Below are 12,910 nucleotides of genomic sequence, written 5' to 3'. Positions count from 1 at the left end.
GAGGAGGGGAGAACGTGGGTTGGGGGAGAGAGAGAGAGAGAGAGAGAGGAGGGGAGAACGTGGGTTGGGGGAGAGAGAGGAGGGGAGAACGTGGATTGGGGGAGAGAGAGGAGGGGAGAACGTGGATTGGGGGAGAGAGAGGAGGGGAGAACGTGGGTTGGGGGAGAGAGGAGGGGAGAACGTGGGTTGGAGGAAAGAGAGAGAGAGAGAGAGGAGGGGAGAACGTGGCTTGGGGGAGAGAGAGAGGAGGGGAGAACGTGGCTTGGAGGAGGGGAGAATGTGGCGTGGGGGAGAGAGCGGGAGGAGGGGAGAACGTGGCGTGGGGGAGAGAGCGGGAGGAGGGGAGAACGTGGGGTGGGGGAGAGAGCAGGAGGAGGGGAGAACGTGGGGTGGGGGGAGAGAGCGGGAGGAGGGGAGAGCGGGAGGGGTGGGGGGGAGAGAGCGGGAGGGGTGGGGGGGAAGAGAGCGGGAGGGGTGGGGGGGAAGAGAGCGGGAGGGGTGGGGGGGAAGAGAGCGGGAGGGGTGGGGGGGAAGAGAGCGGGAGGGGTGGGGGGGAAGAGAGCGGGAGGGGTGGGGGGGAAGAGAGCGGGAGGGGTGGGGGGGAAGAGAGCGGGAGGGGTGGGGGGGAAGAGAGCGGGAGGGGTGGGGGGGAAGAGAGCGGGAGGGGTGGGGGGGAAGAGAGCGGGAGGGGTGGGGGGGAAGAGAGCGGGAGGGGTGGGGGGGAAGAGAGCGGGAGGGGTGGGGGGGAAGAGAGCGGGAGGGGTGGGGGGGAAGAGAGCGGGAGGGGTGGGGGGGAAGAGAGCGGGAGGGGTGGGGGGGAAGAGAGCGGGAGGGGTGGGGGGGAAGAGAGCGGGAGGGGTGGGGAGGAAGAGAGCGGGAGGGGTGGGGGGGAGAGAGCTGGGGGGGTGGGGTGGCGGGGGGGGTGGGGGGAGAGAGCGGGGGGGGTGGGGGGGAGGATGAGAGAGCGGGGTGGGAGAGAGCAGGTTTGGGGGAGAGAAGGGGGTGGGAGGGGGGAACATGCCGGGGTTGAGAGAGTGAGCAGGAGACAGGCGGGGGGGACGTGGGGGGTGAGAAGAGCAGGAGGGTTGCGTGGGAGAGAGCGGGGGGTTTGAGATGGGGGAGACGGAGAGAGAGCAGGATGGTTGAGGGGGTGGAGAGAGTGAGCAGGTGGCATGAGGGGAAATGAGGGCAAGGGGCTGGGGGGGGGGAACATGTGAGAGAAAGAGAGAGGGAAGGGGCTGGAGGAGGGACATGGAGGGGGAGAGCAAGCGAGAAGGAGGAAAGAGAGGGGGACATGGGGAGAACAAGAGCAGGGGGCAGGAGGTGGGACGTGGGAGAGAACGAGAGCAGGGGGCAGGAGGTGGGACGTGGGAGAGAACGAGAGCAGGGGATAGGAGGTGGGACGTGGGAGAGAACGAGAGCAGGGGGCAGGAGGTGGGACGTGGGAGAGAACGAGAGCAGGGGGCAGGAGGTGGGACGTGGGAGAGAACGAGAGCAGGGGGCAGGAGGTGGGACGTGGGAGAGAACGAGAGCATGGGACAGGAGGTGGGACGTGGGAGAGAACGAGAGCAGATGGCAGGAGGTGGGACGTGGGAGAGAACGAGAGCGGGGGCAGGAGGTGGGACGTGGGAGAGAACGAGAGCAGGGGGCAGGAGGTGGGACGTGGGAGAGAACGAGAGCAGGGGATAGGAGGTGGGACGTGGCAGAGAACGAGAGCAGGGGGCAGGAGGTGGGACGTGGGAGAGAACGAGAGCAGGGGGCAGGAGGTGGGACGTGGGAGAGAACGAGAGCAGGGGGCAGGAGGTGGGACGTGGGAGAGAACGAGAGCAGATGGCAGGAGGTGGGACGTGGGAGAGAACGGGAGCAGGGGGCAGGAGGTGGGACGTGGGAGAGAACAGGAGCAGGGGGCAGGAGGTGGGACGTGGGAGAGAACGAGAGCAGGGGGCAGGAGGTGGGAGAGAACGAGAGCAGGAGGGGGCAATGTGGGAGAGAGCCGGGGGCAGGAAGGTCGAACGTGGGGGAGAGCAGGAGTGGGGGAACGTGGGAGAGGGGACAGGATGGAGGAACGTGTGGGGGGAGAGGGGATAGGGCAAGAGGGGGGAACGTGGGGGAGTGAGTGGGGCGAGAGCAGGGGACAGGAGGGGGGGAGTTGGGGGGACATGAGGGGGAGTACAGGGGTCAGGAAAGGGGAAGACACAGTGGAGCGGAGCTGTATGGGGGAGGCATGGGAGAGAGGGTGGCTGGGGGGAGGCACGGGAGAGTGGGGGGCATGGCTATGGGTGTTGAGAATGGGGAATTTTTTTTCTCTTCTGTCATGGATGTGAGTGTTGCTGGCGAGGTCTATAAGTAGACATGAACTGAGTGAATTTCTATGCCAATTCAGAGGACAGTTAAGAGTCAACCACATTTCTGTGGGTCTGGAGTCACATGCCAGCCAGATCAGTTAAGGAAGGCAGATTTCCTTCTCCAAAGGACATAATTGAATCAGATGGGTTGTTACACAATTAATAATAGTTGTCATGACCACCATTACTGGGTGTCGTTTTATATTAGATTTTTTCATTGAAGTTAAATTTCAGAGATGAGGAGAAACTTTTTCTGTGAAAGTTGAGTGTCTTTGGAACTCTCTTCCTCAAAAGGTGGTGGAAGAATAACCTTTGAGTCTTTGAATAATTTTAAGGCAGAGCTGGATAGATTCTTGGTGAAGAAGGGGATGAAAGGTTATCAGGGGTAGGCAGGAATGTGGCATTGAGGTTACATTCAGGTCAGCCACGATCTTATTGAATGGCAGAACAGTCTCACGTGGCCTACTCCTCATTCGTATGTTCGAATGTATACCACCAGCTGCCATGGTGGGATTTGAACCCATGTCCCCAGATTACTAGCCCAGTGACATTACCACTACTCTACTGTCTTCCAGGCACAGGAAAGTGGAGCTAGGGGATGGGGAATGTCATGAATGCAAGCAGGAGGGAGGAAACCTGGAGATGAGAATGTAGGGCCTTCTGGAGCTGAGAGCAGCACAGTGGGTTAAGGCAATTTGGTGACAGAATAGCTGGGATATGCAGAGCTGGGGATAAAGAGGCATCGACAGATAGATAAGTGGGGACAGGAGAGTAGAGGCTGGCAACAGGGCATTTGAGCAATGGGGAAATCTGGTTCATTGAAGCTAGGAATATGTGACCTGGGGGCAAGCAAGTAGCATAGGGATGTGAAGACAAGTGTGTGAATATGGAAGACTGGGGACAAGAGGGTAGAGGCTAGTGATAGGGAATGTGTAGGATCTGGGGGTACGAGGTCAGGTATAAGAGGTTTAGAGACAGAAAGCGTGTGGGAACTGGTACCTGCGAAAGCAACAGGTTGAGAGGAGCAGGAGATTAGGCTGTGCCGTGATAAGGGTGCCTGAGATACGGATAGAACACAGGATGGGAGCAGGAGACGAGGCGATGCAGGGAACAGCACGTGGAGGGGAGAAACTGAGGAAAGGAGACTGGGGAATTGAAGAATACAGAAAGTAAATAGTAACTTGGACGTGCGGAAGGAAATGGGAGTAAGAAAGCTCATGAAGCATTAGAACATAGGACTTGGGGCCAAATGGTCTATTTCTGCTTCTTGGAACCTGCTCCACCATTCAATAAGATGATGCCTGATCTGGTTGTCGTCTCATCTACACTTTCCTGTCGCCCCACCCCTCCACCCCCATAACCCTTGGTTCCCTTGTCTATCAAAAAGGATAACATTGAGCCTGTGGAGTAGGATACTGGGAAAGGAATCAAGTGTGCTCATGCATGAGTGGATTTGGGGAAATTTTCATTTAGGCGCTCTAATTTAATTAGAATCTACGAGGATGAGCGCATTTCAGATATGATCGAGCAGATGTTTGGAGAACATTGTCTATTCATTGGGCTCAGAAAGTACATCCTAACAGGAAACGTAGCAGTTTAACTTGCTTTTGCACAACTTCTTTTTTTTTAAATGGCCATGATTACTTAACTATGTAAACTCAAAAGAACAGAAATCATTATTCTTATCCTGCTTGTGGCTCACTTGAAATAGTTGCAGATCGATTTATTCAGATATAAAAATGTAAAAAGAGAACTGCTTGTGAAAAATGAGGCAAGTACAGCCCATTCGATTGTTGTTGGGATTCTGTCAAAGGTATACGAGAGATCTTTGTTTTGCAGAGTTGGTTGATTTATAAGTTGAGAAAACGGGTTGAGATTGATTGTGTAGTTGCTTGGTTTATGTATAACTTGTAGACATATTGACGGTGGGTTGACAGTTATTGTCTTTCTGACTTCAAATGACAATTCTGAAGTAATTTTGGGTTGTTCATGTTTTTCATATCTGACAGTAAATTTGTATACAAGTTACATGCTAGTAAGTTTAATGGTTGAGGAAAAAATGGCTTGTTATGTGTATTTTCTGGTGCTGTTCATATCTATCATATGACACTAAATCATATAAAAAGATATATTGATAAGCAGGAGCTTGGTGGTTGAGGAAAAACTTCAGGCAGTACACCCACGTTTGATAGGACTGTACAATGCCCAATGACTGATTAAAGCTGCAAATAGATACCTTTAGAAATGTGTCCAAATTGAATGATTTGCTTATTATAATAGCATGAATGCATGAAAGGTAATTAAATCCATTGCATATGGTGGGGACCATATCGTTCTTAGATGTCTGAGAGAAAATGACCTGAGAGGCAGGTCGCTATCATTACAAAGACTTTCATCCTGTTGTATTTTTTTAAACCCAGTATTGGACCCCTGAGAATTGAATACAGGATTCTGAATAAATGGCTTATAGTTTTGACTTTTTATGATAAATTAGCCAGCAATGTTTCAAACAAATGATACGTTTTTGAAGTTTACAATATATAAAACAAAATTCCAACAGGTTGTAGCTGTTATGCATGACAGAAAAAGATCAGAAAAAGAATCATCCATAATTTGCAGCAAATATACGTTCCCCTGAGGGCTAAAGGAAAAAGTAGTCCAGCTATGGCTGATGAGAAGTTAAAGACAATTGATTTTAAAAGAAGGGGATTATGTTGCTAAAAGAGCAGTAAACTTGAGGATTGGAAGGATTTTAGAATTCAGCAAAGGATGATGTATAAAAGGATTGTGAAAGCTTCTATAGGTTTGTACAAAGGAAGAGGTTATTGAATCATTATGGACCCATAGAAGCAAGGACAGGAGAAATTATAGGTTGGAATAAGGAAATGGCAGAGTGATTAGACAAATACTTTATCGTCTACTCTGAATATAGATACAAAAAAAACACATTGGTAATAGTGGGGTGCCAACGGTTCAGCAAGGATGAGAAACCCGCAAGAAATTTATCATTGATAAAATAATACTGGAGAAATTGATGGGACTAAAAGCAGAAAAATCCCCTAACCTGATGACCTACATGTTAAGATTTTTAAAGAGATGACTACAGGGGTAGTAGATGCATTGACTTTGATCTTCCAGAATTTCCTAGATTTTAGAGCAGTCCCTGTGGATTGGAAAGGAGCAAACGTAACCCCACAAGAAAGGAGGGAAAGAGAAAGTGGAATGCTGGTCAGTTAGCCAAACATTGGTAGAATGGAAAATGCTAGAATCTATTTTTAAGCATGTGGTAACAGGGCACTTAGAAAATCATTATTGTTGGGCAGAGTCAACGTAGATTTATGAAAGGAAATTGTGCTTGACAAATCAATTCATTTTTTTGTGAGGTAGCTGGGTAGATATGGGGGAAACTAGTAGATTTTCAGAAGGCATTCGATTAAGGGGCCACAGGAGGTTGTTGGGTAATATTTTAGCATGAATTCTTAAGGGGCTTGACAGGATATATGCTGGGTGTATGTTTCCCCTGGCTCAGGAATGTAGAACACAGTCACAGTTTCTGAATCAGGGTTCTGCCTCTTATTACTGAGATGAGGGATTTTTTTCAATGAGGGTTGTGAATCTTGGAATTCTCTAACCCAGAGTGCTGTGGATGCTCAGTCAGTGACTATATTCAAGTCAGTCAACTAGATTTTTCAATGCTAAGGGGTATGGGGATAGTGTGGAAAGGTGGAGTAGTTGTTCAAGCTTATTCTGCCTTTCAGGGAGATCATGGCTAAAGGGCAAAATGGCATTATTCTGGTCCCATTTCATATGCTGTGATGCCAGTGGCAATTCAGTGGAGTGACATTGACAACTTGGGATATTTGACTTCTTACAGTGCAAATGTAATGACAATTTTTTTAAATTGCAGTGGTACATCAGCTTTTCATTTATTAATTTGGCATTTGAGTTAATAATACAACATAGATCCTTTTCCCAACAGATACTATATAATATGGTTACCAGGCACATTGCTATCACCTTTATTACCCTGATTCCAGCATCAACTTCCAAAAGTATGATTATGCTATTAAATAACCATATGGGCCATCCCTGCCATGAACTGCACCCCAAACTTGAGTTCTTCCCCAACCCCAAGATAGAGTATTAAACTCGCGTGTAGGCTGCACCTCTGATCAAGTGTCCTTTTTTTTGCTATGTGGAAGTGCAGCCTGTATGCGAGTCAGTGGGATACTTATGAGGAAGAATAGGTGGATCTGGCAATTAGACTGTAATTCAGTTTCTGTGTTCTCTGCTGGCGTTATAATTCACAGGTTTTCTCGTGGTTACGACATTGCAATTGCTTTATTGAATTATGCCTTGGGACCATGTCAGCAATTTATCATAAATTTTGCTGTCCATGTAGGATCTTCGGGTAATTCTCACTTCTTTTAAGAAATACTTGCATTTTGAACTATTTCTTCCACTTTTACCTGATGCCCTGATATATAAGTTAAGGTGCTTTGTCTTGCTAGAAAAAAATTGTCTCCAGCTCTTTATTTCTTTGTATGTATATGTATACCAAAGGTGCCTTATTGATTTCCCCTTGGTGAAAATTTAATATTGTGTAACCTGTATTCATACAAAAAGGGCTTGATTTTAACCACCTAAGTTTAATTGTAGGATTTGCTGTGTAAAATTGTCTAACTTGCATTCACTATTCCATTTATGTTGATTTAATTGAATAGTCCTGTTAAAAATCACAATGTAATGTGATAATTATGTCTCTTTAGCATCCCCTCTGTGATGCCCTGTAAAATGATAATCTGTTGGTCAGAACTGTCTCAGTTGGTTTCCATTTTGAAATCTAGAACTTGTGCTGTTCCAAGGGTGGATTTGCATGCAAGTTCCAAATTCCAGAATTACAAAGGGGGCCAAGCCTCTAATGTGTGCTGAGCTAACCAGTGACGAGCCCTCCCTCTTGACCCATGGAAAGTGAGAGCGGTTTGATCTTGCATAAGGAACATCTTGTACAAACCTCCATTGTGGAGTTCAAATGCTGAATTTGCATCCTGTTACAGTTACAGCAGAAAAGGACTTACTTATTCAGAAATATGCACAATTACATAGCACAATAATGTGATCAAATGTATTTTCATTGTTTGCTGATGGTCTGACATTTTAATTATTTGAGCGTTTAATACATTTAGATAATCAGTCATTGACTATATGCTCTTTACTTATTTGTGTTTATACACTAGAGACCAACATTGCAAATCTAAGTTGAGATGTGCTTGTGTATCTTATCCATTGATCCTTGTAACGGGTCTACACGCTTGCAGTTGAAATACTGTAAATATCTTCTGTTTATCAATGTGAAACTGGTCAGGATTAACACACTCCTGTAAAATCATACAGTGCAGGCATTTGGCAAATATTTATGATCTAGGTTTAATGTTCTCTACAGTTAATAACACTTCTGCATATTGATTTAGTAAATTTTTATCATTGTCTAGGGTGATGGGGGAATTAACCTCATGTTGCATTGCTTTTTATAGCATCAGAATTTGTATAGTGTCTTGGTACATCTCAGGATTTAACAAAATTCACTATTTTTGGGATACCTACTATATAGAGTCATTTTTTGTCATTCCCCTCTGCATCCCCCCCACCCCAGCTTTGCAATAATATAATCAAGCAGAGTCATTTTCTGTGCATATGGATTGCTCTTCAAACCTGAAAATAAAGTTTCTCTCTTGAGCAAGAATCTTAATTAATGATGAGCGTGCTGCTAGTAAAATATTACTCTTCATATTTATTTTAAAGACAAGAGAAGCTATTGATTTTAAATATGGTCATTTATAACCTGGTGATACTGTTGAAGTTCCTGTGAATATATGCACTTTAATAAAATCTTTAACAGTTTGCTAATGTTGGTCTGGTCATTTTCTTTCACCTGTGTCATCAGATAAGTGAAAGTAGGATTAGAATCATTACTTCTTGATAGGTTGGTGCTGTATATCACACTTTTGAAGAAAAACCTGGCAATTTGTACAGAAAACTTAGTTACAGTTGCGACTACAATTTTAACTGCTAAATATGTTGCAAGCAAAACCAGAAAAAAAAACTATAGTAATCTGTAGCGAAGAAGCTGGTGGGGTGAGGAAAGTGACGCAGAGAGGAAAACAAATTAAAACAACACGACTTGGCGAACTGTTCTACATCAACAAGTTTCATTTGTTATTCTTAATCCCTCAAAACGAGGATGGCATCTTGCTAGCATTCATTATTTGTGTGTCCTCGAGTGACTCAGGCCAGTTATGGAGCCACAGCTTTTTGGGCAGAGAGGACAAGAGTTGCCCTGAAGCAGGGTTCTTAAGCCAGGGTTCTGCGCCTGCTCCATCTGCTTTCGCCCCTTCTCCGTAGCAGAGTTTGAAATCGGTTTCTGACTGTGTTGTGACTTGTTGGATGAAGTGCCGCCACTGGCTGCAGTTTGTGGCAAGCTCCTCCCACTTGCCAGTGTCAGTTTGTACTCTTTTCAGTGAGGCCTTCAGAGTGTCCTTAAAACATTTTCTCTGTCCTCCTTGAGACCAGGTGCCATCCTTAAGTTGTGAAAGCAGGATCTGCTTCAGAAGCTGGTTATTTGGCACATGGATGCAGTGTCCAGACAAGCGGAGCTGATTTCGTGTGATCGTGGTTGTGATGCTGGAAGAATTGGCTTCGTTGAGGATTCTGGAGTTTTTCCACCTATCTTCCCACTTGATTTTGAGTACCTTGCAGAGATACTGCTGGTGAAACTTCTACTGTGCTTGGAGGTGCCTTTGGGTAGGTGACCCAAGTCTCGTTGCCATGTAGAAGTATGGTGACAGCAGCATTGTAGATGGAAACTTTTGTCCTCTTCTCGAGATCTCTGTTGGACAATTTTTGGAAGGCTGTGCTGGCACAGTTGATTCTGTCCTGGGCCTCCTCTTCAATGGTGACCTTTAGAGAAAACTGGTTGCCAAGATATGGTATGTGTTCAACAACTTAGTTTCCTCATCAATAGCAATAGCTGGTGTTCGTCTGGGGGTGGGCTGGTGGGGGACTTTGGTCTTGCTGATGTGTGACAGGACATCTCTTTTGTATGCGGAGTGGAAGGAGGTTAAGGATAATCTGAAAGTTGCTTTGGGCACAATTGCACAGTCGTCAGCATATTGTAAATCAAGGAAATACTGGAGGGTATTGGAGGGTCAGCCTGTTGAGGTTGAAAAGCTTCCCATCGAATCAACTCATTTATGGCCCTTTGTGCAAGTTGGTCACGAATGAGTTCCGTGATCAGGCTGAGGCTGATACTGAAGAGAGTTGGCACAATTATGCAGCCTTGCTTGATGCCCTTCTGGATATGAAAGGGCTCAGTCTCCAATCTATTGCTAAGGACAATTGCTGTCATTCCATCATGTAGGAGTCAGAGGTCAGTAACACATTTTGCTGACATCCAAGTCTCTGGAGGATTTTCCAAAGGGTTTCACGGTTGATCGAGTCGAAAGCCTTTGACAGATCACTAAAGGCCATGTAGAGCTTTTTGTGGTGTTCTGGACACTTTTTTTTTCTTGGATTTGTTGAGTGACAAAGATCATCTCTGTGATTGGCCTGGATGGCCAGAAACCACACTGGGTCTCTGAAAGGGTATCTTTGCTGACTGGTGGGGGGTTCAGGAGGATTTGTGAAAGAATCTTCCCCACAGTGACAAGTGATATACCCCTATAGTTTCCACAAATTAGTTTATCACCCTTATTTAAAAAACGAAACTGATAGCATTGCAGAAGATGGGAGATAGTACCTCATCTTCCTTGATTTTTGTAAAATGGTCAGAGTTTAAGCGAAAGTTCATGACCACCAGCTTTATAGATCTCTGCAGGAATGTTGGCCGGACCACATGCTTTGTTGTTTTTCATCCATTTGATAGCTTTTTGTATCTCAGCAAGTGTTGGCAGTGTACCCAAATTTGACCCCTCAAGCTGTTGAGGGATTTTTGGATGGTTTTGTCTGATACTGTTAACTCCTGATTTAGAAGGTTCCGGTAGTAGTGCTACCAATGATCTTGGATGGCTGCATTATCTTAGAGATGAGTGTTGCTATCTTCATTGCATAGGGAGAGAGGAACAATTTGTCTGTGATCCATAAATAGTCTTGGTGGCCTTGAAGAAGCTGCACATGTCATGCCAGTCTGCACAGCAGTGGATTTCATTGGCCTTGACTACCCTCCGCTTATTATTGATGACACATATCATTCTCTGAGCTTTGGATTTAGGTAGTAGGTATTCATCTTGTTTCTGCTGAGATGTAGGGTAATTATCATTCTTGTTGAATTGGTGTTCGCGAAATTCAAGCCCAATGATCCAGGTGCATGCCTCGTGGAATCGCAAAGTTGATCTTGTCCCCAAGACCTTGCACAATGATGCCTGTGGAGCCTGAGAGAGCAAGGCAGGAAGAAAGTAGCAGCTGGAATTGTTCTCTTGTTTTTATATTCCGGAGAATGTGAATGTTAAATCTTCTCCTGGATTTCTTTGAGGATCTTTTGGTGTTTGGGTGTCAGGCATGTGCTAATGGTGGAATGTAAAAGTCTGGTCTGTGCAGCAGTCATTTGCACCCTGTATGGTTCATGTGCAAATGCTTCCTGTCCAGAACTTGGGAAATGACATAGTCCAGGAGGTGCCAGTGCTTGAATTGGGGATATTTCCATGTTGCCTTACCAAAAGGGTGTGTCTGTGATGATGAGCCTATGTTCAGTACACTTGGTGGTGAGGAGGAGACGGCGGCGGTTGGCTTTTGATTTTCCCCCTCCTTTCCAGATTAACACAGGTTACAAAAGCTATCTTATACTTTAATGTTTCCAATAAGTACACAGTCCATGTAAACCAATAGGTGACCTGTAGTCAAGACACACCACACTCTGAAACCAGTGACAGATGCCATCCCAAACAGATGCTATGGACCCCTCATCAACTCCCACAAGACGCTTGTCACACCGTGAGCCAACCAGTCTCACTGAACTCCACCTTTCACATAAGGTTTACTAATCTCCACTCTCAAAGAACCCACTTTGAAATCTTCTCCCAAATAACACTTTCTCTCAGATGCCTTCCACAAAGTCTATTCCAGGGTCCCAAACTCTCCTTCAAATGTTCCTCACCCTGGATCGCCATGTGCATTTAAGCTTTGCCTTCCACGCACTCTGTCATAAATGCTCAATCGTGCCAACAGAACACCACTGCTTCACAAGCCCCTAGTAAAGAGTTACAGTCCTTCGGCTGTCTCCTTAGATCTTCTGGCTTCTTGCAAGTCTATTTTGCTTTAATTCTGCATCCTGCAGCTTTCTCCCTTTTAAGCTTGGAGCTTTTCTTTGCTCCTCACTCTTAATTTCACTTAACACAACCTTTTCCAGATTTCTGCCCTTGTCCTTGATTTAACTTAAAGGGTTCCTTGGGCTTTTCTCTTTTTCCTTTTAGGACCTGCTCCCTGCAATTCCCTCTCCCAGCAGACTGCTGACAACTTGGCATCTCCCTTGAGATCCAGAACTCACTTTACATTCACTGTTACTTTAACTAGAGCAACTTATCTAAGATTCTTAGACTTATTCTCCTCAGCAGTCTGCTCGTATGTCAGCTAGAGAGAGACTTAAGTGGCTCCCTTCACCTTAGAGCAGAATGACCAACTGGAATCTAACTGCTTTCAGTTTGTGTCTGTGTGGGGCCTCTCTCTCTGGAACCCTGTGGCTAGGCAGCAGCACAGTTTCTCTGCCTTGTTTGTTTTAACTCACCTTCAAGAGCCGTAAACTTTATTAAAATGCAGGCATCGTTTAAAGAAAAACCAGAACTCCAGTTCTCCCTTTCTTAACACAAATACAGAAATGCAAATTAAACTTAAAGTTAAAACTCATTCCTAACACCCACAAATATAAATATAATTTACTTAAACTATGTCTAGTCCCTAACAGCAATATTTAAAACACAGTTGTCCCCACCAACCCCAGCCTATCCAATCTTTCCTCATAGCTCAGACCCTCCAGCCCAGGCAGCATGCTGGTAAATCTCCTCTGCACCCTCTCCAGTGTAGTTACATCCTTCCTATAATGTGGTGACCAAAACTGCACGCAATACTCTAGTTGTGTCCTAACCAGCGTTTTATACAGTTCCAGTATAACCTCCCTGCCCTTTGTATCCTATGCCTTGGCTAATAAAGGCAAGTATACCATATGCCTCCTTAACCACCTTATCTACCCGCCCTGCTACCCGCAGGTATCTGTGGATATGCACACCAAGGTCCCTCTGATCTTCAGTACTTTCCAGGGCCCTACCCTTCATAATGTAAAGCCTTGCCTTGTTAGCCCTCCCCAACTGTATTACCTCACACTTTTCTGGATTGAATTCCATTTTCCACTGCTCTGCCCACCTGACCAGTCTATTGATATCCTCCCGCAGTTTACAGCTATCCTCCTCATTACTTACCACCCTACTAATTTTCATGTCATCCGTGAACTTCTTGATCGTACCCGCTACGTTTAAGTTCAAATCGTTTGTGTACACCACAAACAGCAAGTGCCTCAGCAC

The 12,910-nt window shown here is 45.9% G+C and overlaps 1 protein-coding gene across 1 annotated transcript in view; it reads left to right on the top strand.

Moving 5' to 3' along the window:
* The window catches only part of stt3b (STT3 oligosaccharyltransferase complex catalytic subunit B), a 101,982-nt gene that overhangs the window by 1,087 nt on the left and 87,985 nt on the right, over positions 1–12,910 (top strand).

Source organism: Cetorhinus maximus, chromosome 3 (assembly GCF_964194155.1).
Source record: "Cetorhinus maximus chromosome 3, sCetMax3.hap1.1, whole genome shotgun sequence".
Classification (NCBI taxonomy): domain Eukaryota; kingdom Metazoa; phylum Chordata; class Chondrichthyes; order Lamniformes; family Cetorhinidae; genus Cetorhinus; species Cetorhinus maximus.
Note: the sequence above shows the minus strand (reverse complement) of the source record. Positions and strands in the feature narration are given on the sequence as shown.